Below are 15,456 nucleotides of genomic sequence, written 5' to 3' on the forward strand. Positions count from 1 at the left end.
ATAAAATTTTGAATAATCATTTCTCTTGAGAGCTCATGATTGGGGCATGAATATAACATTGATTTAAGCCTTCCCCAAGCTTGAGCGATGCTTTCTCCTTTGCGAGGCCAAAAATTATATATATAATTGCGATCACGATGAACAAGATGCATAGGATAAAACTTTTGATGAAATTCCAATTTCAACCATTTGTAATTCCAAGACCCCATATCATCACATAGCCTATACCATGTCGATGCATCTCCCCTCAAAGATAAAGGGAAGAACGTCTTCTTAACAACATCTCCGGGTACACCTGCAAGCTTAAATAATCCACAAACTTCATCCACATATATTAGATGTTCATCAGGATGTTTTGTTCCATCTCCTAAAAAAGGATTAGCTAGCAGTTTTTCTATCATACCCGAAGGAACTTCAAAGCAAGCATTTTCATTTTCATTTTCAGTAGGTTCAGTAGGTTGAGGAGCAACTCTTTGCTCTACTGGTCGGGGTGAAGATACCCCGAACAAGCCCCTCAGAGGATTACTTTCCATGGTAACAAGTGACAGTCAATTTCAGCACACTATATAAATTTTTCCTTACCAAATTCCACCTACCAAAGGCGCTTCACTCCCCGGCAATGGCGCCAGAAAAGAGTCTTGATGACCCACAAGTATAGGGGATCTATCATAGTCCTTTCGATAAGTAAGAGTGTCGAACCCAACGAGGAGCAGAAGGAAATGATAAGCAGTTTCCAGCAAGGTATTCTCTGCAAGTACTGAAATAAGTGGTAACAGATAGTTTTGTGATAGGATAAATTGTAACGAGCAACAAGTAACAAAAGTAAATAAAGTGTAGCAAGGTGGCCCAATCCTTTTTGTAGCAAAGGACAAGCCTGGACAAACTCTTATATAGAGAAAAGCGTTCCCGAGGACACATGGGAATATCGTCAAGCTAGTTTTCATCACGCTCATATGATTCGCGTTCGGTACTTTGATAATTTGGTATGTGGGTGGACCGGTGCTTGGGTAATGTCCTTACTTGGACAAGCATCCTACTTATGATTAACCTCTATTGCAAGCATCCGCAACTACAAAAAAAGTATTAAGGTGAACCTAACCATAGCAGGAAACATATGGATCCAAATGAGCCCCTTACGAAGCAACGCATAAACTAGGGTTTAAGCTTCTGTCACTCTAGCAACCCATCATCTACTTATTACTTCCCAATGCCTTCCTCTAGGCCCAAATAATGGTGAAGTGTCATGTAGTCGACGTTCACATAACACCACTAGAGGAGAGACAACATACATCTCATCAAAATATCAAACGAATACCAAATTCACATGACTACTAATAGCAAGACTTCTCTCATGTCCTCAGGAACAAAAGTAACTACTCACAAAGCATAAACATGTTCATAATTATTGGGGTATTAATATGCATATAGGATCTGAACATATGATGTTCCACCAATTGAACCAACTAGCATCAACTACAAGGAGTAATTAACACTACTAGCAACCTACTAGCACCAATCCCGGACTTGGAAGCAAGAATTGGATACAAGAGATGAACTAGGGTTTTGAGATGAGATGGTGCTGATGAAGATGTTGATGGAGATTGCCCTCTCCAAATGAGAAGAGCGTTGGTGATGACGATCACGATGATTTCCCCCTCCGGGAGGGAAGTTTCCCCGGCAGAACAGCTCCGCCAGATCCTTAGATTGGTTCCGCCTTGTGGCGGCGGAGTTTCCTCTGAGAAGATGGCTTATGATTTTTTCCCATCGAAAGACTCCATATAGCAGAAGATGGCCAACGGAGGGCCACCAGGGGGCCCACGAGGTAGGGGGCGCGCCGAGGGGGTAGGGCGCGCCCCCACCCTCGTGGGCAGGGTGTGGCCCCCTGGTGAAGTTCTTGCTCTCAGTATTTTTTATATATTTGGAAAACATCTTCCGTGAAGTTTCATGACTTTTGGAGCTGTGCAGAATAGGTCTCTAATATTTGCTCCTTTTCCAGCCCAGAATCCCAGTTGCCGGCATTCTCCCTCTTTATGTAAACCTTGTAAAATAAGAGAGAATAGGCATAAGTATTGTGACATAATGTGTAATAACAGCCCATAATGCAATAAATATTGATATAAAAGCATGATGCAAAATGGACGTATCAGACGGGCCTCCCTGAAGGCCTCCTCCATCTCACCTCCTCGCTGTCCTGCCTCCCCCGCCTCCCCATGGTGGTTTGTTTTTTTAGGGAACCATCATGTGCTATGTAGGCATGTGTGAATCGATGCTGAATCGATCTGGTGTTGCTGATGAATACGAGTCGTTCACGTTCCAATCCATCAGGACGCACGTGCAGAGGAGCAGCATGGGCCTAGGCCTTTTGTAGAGATTTGTGGAAAACATATAAATCATTTTTTCACATGGGGCTGTAGACGGAAACTCGGCACGCGAACATGATTAGAGACATTTTTTTATCTCAACCGTTCATCTTTGTGATTGACATAAAATCAACGGATATAAAAGGGTGACGTATGGAGAACCTCCTCCCTTTAATATTATGTAAAGATTTGATTAACGGGATCACATCATTAGAGAATGATGTGATTTACTTGACCCATCCGTCAGCTTAGCACGATGATCGTTTAGTTTGTTGCTATTGCTTTCTCCATAACTTATACATGTTCCTATGACTATGAGATGATGCAACTCCCGAATACCGGGGGAACACATTGTGTGCTACCAAACTTCACAACATAACAGGGTGATTATAAAGGTGCTCTACAGGTGTCTCCGATGGTGTTTGTTGAGTTGGCATAGATCGAGATTAGGATTTTTCACTCCGGTTGCCGGAGAGGTATCTCTGGGCCCTCTCAGTAATGCACATCAATATAAGCCTTGCAAGAAATATGACTAATGAGTTAGTTGCGGGATGATGCATTACGGAACGAGTAAAGAGACTTGCCGGTAACGAGATTGAACTAGGTATTAAGATACCGACGATCGAATCTCGGGCAAGTAATATACCGATGACAAAGGGAACAACGTATATTGTTATGCATTTTGACCGATAAAGATCTTCATAGAATATGTGTGAGCCAATATGAACATCCAGGTTCCGCTATTGGTTATTGACCGGAGACATGTCTCGGTCATGTCTACATAGTTCTCGAACCCGTAGGGTCCGCACGCTTAACGTTCGGTGACGATCAGTATTATGAGTTTATGTGTTTTAATGTACCGAAGGTATTTCGGAGTCCCGGATGTGATCACGGACATGACGAGGAGTCTTGTAATGGTCGAGACATAAAGATCGATATATTGGATGACTATATTTGGACATCGGAAAGGTTTCGAGAGAGTTCGGGCATATACCGGAGTACCGGGGGGTTACCGGAACCCCCCGGGGAGTCAATGGGCCTTAATGGGCCATAGTGGAAAGGAGGAGGAGGCGGCCAAGGTGAGGGCGCGCTCCCCCAAGCCCAATCCAAATTGGGAGGGGGTGGGGGCTTTCCTTCTCTCCCTCCCCCCTTCCTTCCCTCTCCTACTCCAACTACGGAAGGGGGAATCCTACTCCCATTGGGAGTAGGACTCCCCCCTTCGGCGCACCTAGGAGGACGGCCCTCTCCCCCTCCTCCACTCCTTTATATACGAGGGAGGGGGGCACCCCATAGACACACAAGTTGATCATTGATCTCTTAGCCGTGTGCGGTGCCCCCTCCACCATAATCCACCTCGGTCATATTGTCGTAGTGCTTAGGCGAAGCCCTGTGCCGGTAGCTTCGTCATCACCGTCATCACACCATCATGCTGACAAAGCTCTCCCTTAACACTCAGCTGGATCGAGAGTTCGTGGGACGTCACCGAGCCGAACATGTGTAGATCGCAAGGTACCATACTTTCGGTACTAGGATCGGTCGGATTGTGAAGACGTACGACTACATCAACCGCGTTGTCATAACGCTTCCGCTTATGGTCTATGAGGGTACGTGGACATCACTCTTCCCCTCTCGTTGCTATGCATTACCATGATAGATCTTGCATGTGCGTAGGAATTTTTTTGAAATTACTACGTTCCCCAACAGTGGCATCCGAGCCAGGTCTATGGGTAGATGTTATATGCACGAGTAGAACACAAAGGAGTTGTGGGCGTGGGTATATACATATTACTTTCCGTCACTAGTTGATTCTTGATTCAACGGTATTGTTGGATGAAGCGGCCCAAACCGACATTACGCGTACGCTTACGCGAGACTGGTTCTACCGACGTGCTTCGCACACAGGTGGCTAGTGGGTGTCAGTTTCTCCAACTTTAGTTGAATCGGATTCAATGAACAGGGTTCTTTCTGAAGATCAAAAAGCAATCACTATACTGTGTTGTGGTTTTTGATGCGTAGGTAAGAACGGTTCTTGCTCAGCCCGTAGCAGCCACGTAAAACTTCCAACAACAAAGTAGATGACGTCTAACTTGTTTTTGCAGGGCATGTTGTGATGTGACATGGTCAAGACATGATGCTAAATTTTATTGTATGAGATGATCATGTTTTGTAACATAGTTATCGGCACCTGGCAGGAGCCATATGGTTGTCGCTTTATTATATGAAATGCAATCGCCATGTAATTGATTTACTTTATCACTAAGCGGTAGTGATAGTCGTAGAAGCAATAGTTGGCGAGATGACAACGATGCTTTGATGGAGATCAAGGTGTCAAGCCGGTGACGATGGTGATCATGACGGTGCTTTGGAGATGGAGATCAAAGGCACAAGATGATGATGGCCATATCATATCACTTTTATTGATTGCATTGATGTTTATCCTTTATGCATCTTATTTTGCTTAGTTCGACAGTAGTGTAGGATCGAAAGTATGTCTAGAGGGGGGGTGATTAGACTACTTGACCAAATAAAAACTTATCCTTTTCCCAATTTTAGTTCTTGGTAGATTTTAGCAACTTTGGACAAGTCAAGCAATCTTAACACAATTCAAGCAAGCATGCAAAGAGTATATGAGAAGCGGAAAGTAAAGCATGCAACTTGCAAGAATGTAAAGGGAAGGGTTTGGAGGATTCAAATGCAATAGGAGACATGGATGTTTTTGTCGTGGTTCCGATAGGTGGTGCTATCGTACATCCACGTTGATGGAGACTTCGACCCACAAAGGGTAACGGCTGTGCGAGTCCATGGAGGGCTCCACCCACGAAGGGTCCACGAAGAAGCAACCTTGTCTATCCCACCATGGCCATCGCCCATGAAGGACTTGCCTCACTAGTGGTAGATCTTCACGAAGTAGGCGATCTCCTTGCCCTTACAAACTCCTTGGTTCAACTCCACAATCTTGTCGGAGGCTCCCAAGTGACACCTAGCCAATCTAGGAGACACCACTCTCCAAGAAGTAACAAATGGTGTGTTGATGATGAACTCCTTGCTCTTGTGCTTCAAATGATAGTCTCCCCAACACTCAACTCTCTCTCACAGGATATGGATTTGGTGGAAAGAGGATTTGAGTGGAAAGCAACTTGGCGAAGGCTAGAGATCAAGATTCATATGGTAAGAATGTAATATCTTGGCCTCAACACAAGTGTAGGTGGTTCTCTCTCTCAGAAAAAGTAAGTTGGAAGTGTAGGTTTGTTCTAATGGCTCTCTCCATGAATGAAGAGGTGGTGGAGGGGTATATATAGCCTCCACACAAAATCTAACCGTTACACACAACTTGCCAATCTCGGTGGGACCGAATTGATAAACTCGGTCGGACCGATTCAACAAATCTAGTGACCGTTAGGGTTTTCGGTGGGATCGACATGCAACTCAGTAGGACCGATATGGTTAGGGTTAGGGCATAACATAATCTCGGTGAGACCGATTACACAAACTCGGTGAGACCGATTTTGGTAATAAGCTAACCAGAGAGTTGTCAGGTAAACTCGGTGGGACCGATTCGCTCATTTCGGTGAGACCGAAATGTTACAAAAGGGAAACATAGAGTTTACATTGCAATCTCGGTGGGACCGATCACTCATCTTGGTGGGACCGAAACGTTACAAAGGGAAACGGAGAGATTACAATCCCATCTCGGTGAGACCGAGATCCCTATCGATGAGACCGATTTGCCTAGGGTTTGTGGCAGTGGCTATGACATTTGAACTCGGTGGCGCCGGATAGAAAGAATCGGTGGGGCTGAGTTTGACTTTTGGTTTAGGTCATATGTGGATGTGAGAAAGTAGTTGAGGGCTTTGGAGCATATCACTAAGCATTTTGAGCAAGAGCCTCATTAAGCAACACCTCATCCCTCCTTGATAGTATTGGCTTTTCCTATAGACTCAATGTGATCTTGGATCACTAAAATAGAAAATGTAGAGTCTTGAGCTTTGAGCTTGAGCCAATCCTTTTGTCCTTAGCATTTTGAGGGGTCCACTTTTCTCATCCATGCCATGCCAATCATTGAGCTTTCCTGAGATATTAATCTTGAAATAGCATTAGCTCAATGAGCTATATGTTGTTAGGAATTACCAAAACCACCTAGGGATAGTTGCACTTTCAGGTAGCATTATAAGATGATCTTTCACTAAATTTCAAGGTATATAAGTGTTCTCCCTGAGTATGCACCATTGCTACAGTTCGTCGTGCCGAGACACCACGTGATGATCGGGTGTGATAAGCTCTACGTTCACATACAACGGGTGCAAGCCAGTTTTGCACACGCAGAATACTCGGGTTAAACTTGACGAGCCTAGCATATGCAGATATGGCCTCGGAACACTGAGACCAAAAGGTCGAGCGTGAATCATATATTAGATATGATCAACATAGTGATGTTCACCATTGAAAACTACTCCATCTCATGTGATGATCGGACATTGCTTAGTTGATATGGATCACGTGATCACTTAGAAGATTAGAGAGATATCTATCTAAGTGGGAGTTCTTAAGTAATTTGATTAATTGAACTTTTATTTATCAAGAACTTAGTACCTGATAGTATTTTGCATGTCTATGTTGTTCTAGATAGATGGCCCATGTTGTTGTTCTGTTGAATTTTAATGTGTTCCTAGAGAAAGCTAAGTTGAAAGATGATGGTAGCAACTACACTGACTGGGTCTGTAACTTGAGGATTATCCTCATTGCTGCACAGAAGAATTACGTCCTAGAAGCACCGCTAGGTGAAATACCCGCTGCAGGAGCAACGCCAGATGTTGTGAACACCTGGCAGAGCAAAGCTGATGACTAATCGATAGTTCAGTGTGCCATGCTTTACGGCTTAGAACCAGGACTTCAACGATGTTTTGAACGTCATGGAGCATATGAGATGTTCCAGGAGTTGAAGTTAATATTTCAAGCAAATGCCAGGATTGAGAGATATGAAGTCCCCAATAAGTTCTACAGCTGCAAAATGGAGGAGAATAGTTCTGTCAGTGAACATATAATCAGAATGTCTAGGTACCAAAACCACTTGACTCAGCTGGGATTTAATCTTCCTGATGATAGTGTCATTAACAGAGTTCTTCAATCACTACCACCAAGCTACAAGAGCTTCGTGATGAACTATAATATGCAAGGGATGGATAAGACTATTCCCGAGCTCTTCGCAATGCTAGAAGTTGTGGAGGTAGAAATCAAGAAGGAGCATCAAGTGTTGATGGTCAACAAGACCACCAGTTTCAAGAAAAAAGGTAAAGGGAAGAAGGGGAACTTCAAAAAGAACAGCAAGCCAGTTGCTTCTCAAGTGTAGAAACCCAAGTCTGGACCTAAGCCAGAGACTGAGTGCTTCTACTGCAAAGGGACTGGTCACTGGAAGCGGAACTTCCCCAAGTATTTGGCGGAGAAGAAGGATGGCAAAGTGAAAGGTATATTTGATATACATGTTATTGATGTGCACCTTACTAATGCTCGCAGTAGTGCCTGGGTAGTTGATAGTGGTTCTGTTGCTAATATTTGCAACTTGAAACAGGGGCTACGGATTAAGCGAAGATTGGCTAAGGACGAGGTGATGATGCGCGTAGGAAATGGTTCCAAAGTCGATGTGATTGCCGTCGGCACACTACCTCTACATCTACCTTCGGGATTAATTTTAGACCTAAATAATTGTTATTTGATGCCAGCGTTGAGCATGAACATTATATTTGTATCTTGTTTGATGTGAGATGGTTATTCATTTAAATCAGAGAATAATGGTTGTTCTATTTATACGAGTAATATCTTTTATGGTCATGCACCCTTGATGAGTGGTCTATTTTTACTAAATCTTGATAGTAGTGATACACATGTTCATAGTATTGAAACCAAAAGATGCAGAGTTGATAATGATAGTGCAACTTATTTGTGGCACTGCCGTTTGGGTCATATTGGTGTAAAGCGCATGAAGAAACTCCATTCTGATTATGAATCACTTGGTACTTGCGAACCATGCCTCATGGGCAAGATGCCTAAAACTCCATTCTCCGGAACAATGGAGCGAGCAACAGAGTTATTGGAAATCATACATACTGATGTATGTGGTCCAATGAACATTGAGGCTTGCGGCAGATATCATTATTTTCTCACCTTCACAGATGATTTAAGCAGATATGGGTACACTACTTAATGAAACATAAGTCTGAAACATTTGAAAAGTTCAAAGAATTTCAGAGTGAAGTCGAATCATCGTAACAAGAAAATAAAGTTTCTATGATCTAATCATGGAGGAGAATATTTGAGTTATGAGTTTGGTCTTCATTTGAAACAATGCGGAACAGTTTCGCAACTCATGCCACCCGGAACACCACAGCGTAATGGTGTGTCCAAACGTCGTAATCATACTTTACTAGATATGGTGCGATCTATGATGTCTCTTACTGATTTACCGCTATCATTTTGGGGTTATGCTTTAGAGACGGATGCATTCACATTAAATAGGGCACCATCTAAATCCGTTGAGACGACACCTTATGAACTGTGGTTTGGCAAGAAACCCCAAGTTGTCGTTTCTTAAAGTTTGGGGCTGCGATGATTATGTGAAGAAGCTTCAACCTGATAAGCCCGGACCCAAATCGGAGAAATGTGTCTTCATAGGATACCCAAAGGAGACTGTTGGGTACACCATCTATCACAGATCTGAAGGCAAGATATGCGTTGCTAAGAATGGATCCTTTCTAGAGAAGGAGTTTCTCTCGAAACAAGTGAGTGGGAGGAAAGTAGAACTAGATGAGGTAATTGTACCTGCTCCCTTATTGGAAAGTAGTTCATCACTGAAATAAGTTCCAGTGATTCCTACACCAGTAAGTGTGGAAGCTAATGATGATTGAGGGAGTCCTGGATTAGGGGGTGTCCGGATGGCCGGACTATACCTTCAGCCGGACTCCTGGACTATGAAGATACAAGATTGAAGACTTCGTCCCGTGTCCGGAAGGGACTTTCCTTGGCGTGGAAGGCAAGCTTGGCGATACGGATATGTAGATCTCCTACCATTGTAACCGACTTTGTGTAACCCTAACCCTCTCCGGTGTCTATATAAACCGGAGGGTTTTTAGTCCGTAGGACAACATATAGAACAACAATCATACCATAGGTTAGCTTCTAGGGTTTAGCCTCTCCGATCTCGTGGTAGATCTACTCTTGTACTACCCATATCATCAATATTAATCAAGCAGGACGTAGGGTTTTACATCCATCAAGAGGGCCCAAACCTGGGTAAAACTTCGTGTCCCTTGCCTCCTGTTACCATCCGGCCTAGACGCACAGTTTGGGACCCCCTACTCGAGATCCGCCGGTTTTGACACCGACATTGGTGCTTTCATTGAGAGTTCCTCTGTGTCGTCGCCATTAGGCTTGATGGCTCCTACGATCATCAATAGTGATGCAGTCCAGGGAGAGACCTTCCTCCCCGGACAAATCTTCGTCTTCGGCAACTTTGCACTGCGGGCCAATTCACTTGGCCATCTGGAGCAGATCGAAAGCTATGCCCCTGGCCGTCAGGTCAGATTTGGAAGTTTAAACTACACGGCTAACATCCGCGGGGACTTGATCTTGGACGGATTCGAGCCACTGCCGAGCGTGCCGCACCGTCACGATGAGCATGATCTAGCTCTGCCGCCGCACAGTGCCCTGGAGGCCGCACCTGCATCGGCTTCGACCCTTAATTCAAAGCCAACTGCGCCGATCGAGGATGGGTGGTTGGACGCCGCCTTGGGGGCTGCGATCCCAACGGCGATCGAGCCGAACACCAGCCCCGCTCTCCGCGAGACTCATGACTCCAAGGAGCCGGACTCCTCTCCGGAATTCGAACCCTCCGCGCCCCTGCCGATCGAATCCGATTAGGCACCGATCATGGAGTTTACTGCCGTGGACATCTTTCAGCACTCGCCTTTCGGCGATATTCTGAAGACACTAAAGTCTCTCTCTTTATCAGGAGAGCCCTGGCCGGACTACGGTCAGCAAGGTTGGGATACGGATGATGAAGAAATTCAAAGCCCACCCACCACCCACTTTGTAGCCACTGTCGACGATTTAACCGACATGCTCGACTTCGACTCCGAAGACATCGACGGTATGGACGCTGATGAAGGACACGATGAAGAACCAGCGCCTATTGGGCCCTGGAAAGCCACCTCGTCATATGGCGTATACATGGTGGACGCACCAAAAGATGATGACGAGGAGCGGAAGGACGCACCGAAGGCTTGTTCCCTCGAAAAGTAGTCAAAGCGGTGAAGCAAGCGCCGCCCCAAATCCCGCCTCGACAGAAATAACGATCACACAGACCCAGCGCTAGAGCAGGGCGGACCGCTGCCAGACAACGGCAATCCGGATAATCAAACCGAACAACCAAATTCTATCAAGGATAATGGTCCGGACGACATAACGCCGGACAGGAACCCGGAGTAGCAGAATGCCCGTAAAAGGCTTGTTGCCACCGCGAGGAGTCTTAAAAAGCATAAGCAAAGGCTCAAGGATGCGCAAGACACACTCCAAATCAGATGGAGTAAAATACTCAACACAGCAGCGAGGTACGGCGACAATCACCCCTCCAAGAGCTACCCAAAGCGGAAGCTGCTACCTGAATTCGATGAGGAGGCCTCAGACCCCCCACAACCAAATATCAAAGCAGCCACCTGGCCGGATAGACGACCCCTCTACCAACACAGAGCGGCATACAACGCCACTCACAATACAACACGCGACCCATGCGAGGGCTCGCACCCAAAGGACGGCGCAACAAGATCCATCTATGGACCACGGAAGCGCGCCCCAGCATACAATGCAACACAACAAACATCCGAACAACGCGGTACACCCAGCTACAGGGGTGCTGCACACCCCCTATGTTTCACCGATGAGGTGCTGGACCATGAATTTCCAGAGGGATTCAAACCCGTAAACATAGAGACATACGACGGAACAACAGACCCTGGGGTCTGGATTGAGGACTACATCCTTCATATCCATATGGCTCGAGGAGATGATCTCCACGCCATCAAGTACTTACCCCTCAAGCTCAAAGGGCCAGCTCGTCACTGGCTTAAAGGCCTCCCCGAAAGCTCCATTGGAAGTTGGGAAGAGCTCGAAGACGCCTTTCGGGCAAATTTTCAAGGGACTTATGTCCGACCTCCGGATGCGGACGATTTGAGTCATATAACTCAATAGCCCAGAGAGTCAGCCCGAAAGCTTTGGAACAGGTTTCTTACTAAAAAGAACCAGATTGTCGACTGTCCGGATGCCGAAGCCTTGGCAGCTTTTAAGCATAGCGTCCGTGACGAATGGCTCGCCAGACACCTTGGCCAAAATAAGCCGAGAACGATGGCCGCATTAACAAGCCTCATGACCCGCTTTTGCGCGGGTGAGGACAGCTGGCTAGCCAGATGCAGCACCAGCGACCCCAGAACATCTGAAGTTAGAGATGGAAACGGGAAATCATAGTGCAACAGCAATAACAAACGCCAGAATAAAGAAGATAGCACGAAGGGCACGACAGTAAACGCCGGATTCAAAATCTCTCGACCAGGTCAAAAGCCGCCCTCTAAAGGCACCAGGGATGAACTGTCCAGCCTCAACAAAATTCTGGACCAAGTATGTCAGATCCATAGTACCCCTGGTAAACCTGCTAATCATTCCCACAGAGAATGTTGGGTCTTCAAGCAGTCCGGCAAGCTCAACGCCGTACACAAGGGGGAGGATACACCAAGTGAAGACGAGGACGAGCCTCCCAAGCAAGACACTGGGGAACAAACAAAATTTCCACCAGAAGTCAAAACACTAAACGTGTTACACGTGATCAAGGGAAAAAACAACGCGGCACTCCCAGGAAAATATACCCAAGTGCCTGTCACAGCGAAGTCCTGCCACTGGTCGTCTCAACCGATCACTTTCGACCATCGCGATTACTCAGCAAGTATCCGACGCACAGAATGGGCTGCCCCGGTATTAGACCCAGTAATTGGCGGATATCACTTCACATGTGGCGACCCGACCCGAATGGATCAAGCGCTCTGTGCTCAGGTGTCATCCCTGGATCAGTAATGCTGACACCACACAGTACATCAAAGGATTTATAGCAGAGTGGCAATCACACACTTATTACATCGTTGTCTCAAAGAGAACTTATTACAATAAATATGGCTTAAGGCCATCTAGTATTGATAACAGCGGAAGACTTGGAAGATAAATGGGTCCATCAACTCCAACGGCATCACTGAGTATAGGGCCACGACCTAAAAACACCTTACTCGTCGTCTGAAAAGTCTGCAACATGAAAGTTGCAGCCCGAAAACGGGTCAGCACAGGGAATATGTTGGCAATGTAACACATAGAGAGTAATGGAATGAAACAGCTATACTATATGCATATTTGGCTGGTGGAAAGCTCTATGGTTACAGTTTTGCGTAAAGCCAATTTTCCCCTACTACAAAGGAATAAATTTATTTAACTATCATGGTGGTTGTTAAACATCGAGAATGGTTGACAGCATTCCGATCCCAATTAAGTGAACAATTAAAACCCAACAATATTAATTAGAAGTAACATGTTGAGATTCACATGATATTCAAGTACTAGATACTCAAGTTGTCCATAACCAGGGACACGGCTAATCATGATTAGTTTGTACACTCTGCAGAGGTTTGCGCACTTTTCCCCACATGACTCGATCGCCTTCGTTTGTTTTCCCGCACTACATGGTGTTTGAGAAACGGATGACCGAGACATAGTCTTTCAGAAGCGCTAGCACCTTACATGTGGGGTAGACCGTACCACCTACAACCCCTACATCTGCTAGTCCACCCCGTAAGAGTTCGCACAACTTAGTCAACTATGCCAGAGCCCATAGTAGCATGTGGCTGCACACGGAAGTTTCTAGCATGAATTATCTTATGATCCCTTTGAGCCTGGGTGGCGGTCCGAAAAAAACAGGCAAGTCCTGATAGACATCAGGTGCCTCAATCCACCCAGATGTGTGTTTAAGTTGCCACCTTAGATAAACCATTAAAATTATCAACTCACATCTGTCATGGATATCACTCACCCAATCCACGTCTACTAGCATAGCATGGCATAATAAGCAAACGTAGAAGTAACTCCCAAAGGTTTCATAATAATACAGGTGATAGGTACTACCTCATCTACTTCCCATCCCACAATTTAATTAGATCCTAATCATGCAATGTGAGAGGATTGATCTAATGCAATAAAACATGGGTTGTAGAAAAGGTATGATCAAAGTGTTACTTGCCTTGCTGATGATCCGCGAGACCTAGGGAATCGAAGTAACAAGCGGCGCAATCCGGGTGATCTATCACAGACAAACAACAAGCATACAATAAGTACTCATCTAATGCACAGGTAAAACTCGAACAAGAGAACGAACCAGAAAGTTCAATTTAAGAACTCCGGTTGCAAAGAAAGAAAGAACCGAACAAACGACGTAAAACAAACGGCGGAAGAAAACAACTCGGTTCTAGCAAGTTGAAACTAGGTCAAATTTTACCGGGGCAAAAACTTGTTTAAGTTGATTAGACGGAACGGCGGTTTCGAAACGAAACTCCAGGCGTTTGAATCACCTGATTCCGATAAACGCGCGAGAAGAAAGACTAGAACGAAGATCGGATCTGAGATCACGATCGCGGAATAAATCCGTCAAAAAGAAAGAGACGAACGGTTAAACGAACAGTTAAACGAACGTCGAAAAGAAAGAGACGTTCGTTAACCGGGAAAAATCGGTGATCACGTTCGTTGAGACGAACGTTCCGAAAGAAGAACGAAAACCGATCTAGGGTTTTTGGAAAAGAAACCGAAAAAGAAACGGTAAACCAATCTAGGGTTTTGGAAGAAAACCGAAACAAAAACCGGAAGAAAAGAAAAGAATCAGAGAGAAAACGGAACGGTTCTTTTAGGAAAAACCGGACCGAGGCGAGGAAAAAGAGAGGCGCGGCTACCTCGACGAGGCTCCGGCGAAGGGCTCCGGCGGCGGCGGGACAAGGGTGGCGGCGGCGGCTTGGGGCGCGGCGCAGGTGAGGCGGCGGTGGGGCTGCGCGCTGCTGCGTGCTGCGGCTTGGGGAGGAGAGGGGCTTGGAATTGATGTGAGGAGAGGGGGGGGTGGTATTTATATAGGTGGGGGGGATTACTTGGGGTAGGGGACAAGAAATAGAGTAAGAATAGGAAAACGAAACGAGGAAAGGGGGCTAGCCTAGAGTCCAACCGGACTCGGCTAGGGCGAGGCGAGGCGGCGACCTGCGCCTGGCGCACGCGCGCAGGGAGGCTGGGGCGGTGGCCGGCTGGCTGGGCCTTTGGCCCGGCTGGCCTGGCAGGAGGCTCCTTTTTTTTCGCGCGCAGAAAAACACAGAAAAGAAAACTAAATGAACTCCGAAAAATCTAAAGTAAAATTTCCCCGACTCCTAAAAATGAGTCGAACAAAATGAACTTTTCTCCAGGCCTAAAATGCAATTTTTGAAAACACGCATTTTTCCCTATCCAAATAAAAAGCAAACAAAACTCCGGCAAAACCAAAATTTGACTTATTCATTAAATCTTCATTTTTCCTAAATTTGGGAAGTCATATTATTCCCTCTCTTATATTTTTGATATAGGAAAATAATTGAAGATGAAATATATAAATCAAATGATCCTCTTTTCAAATTCGAGAAAACTCTCAAATATGAAAATAACAAAATCTCCAACTCTCTCCGAAGGTCCTTGAGTTGCATGAAATTTCTAGGATCAACAAAAAATGCAAGAAAATATGCTATGCATGATGATCTACTGTATAACATTCCAAATTGAAAATTTGGGATGTTACATCACACGAGTCTTGATGGACGGTGGCAGCAATCTAAACCTAATATATCAGGATACAATCCGCGGGATGGGGTTAGACCCAACAAAAATTCGCCATAGCAATACTACCTTTAAAGGAGTAACGCCAGGCCCAGGGGCTCATTGTACGGGCTCCCTCCTACTACAAGTTATACTCAGCTCCCCCAATAACTTCCGTCGCGAGCATTTAACCTTCCAC

This window comes from Triticum urartu, chromosome 5A (assembly GCF_056163025.1).
Source record: "Triticum urartu cultivar PI428250 chromosome 5A, HENAU_Tu73, whole genome shotgun sequence".
Classification (NCBI taxonomy): domain Eukaryota; kingdom Viridiplantae; phylum Streptophyta; class Magnoliopsida; order Poales; family Poaceae; genus Triticum; species Triticum urartu.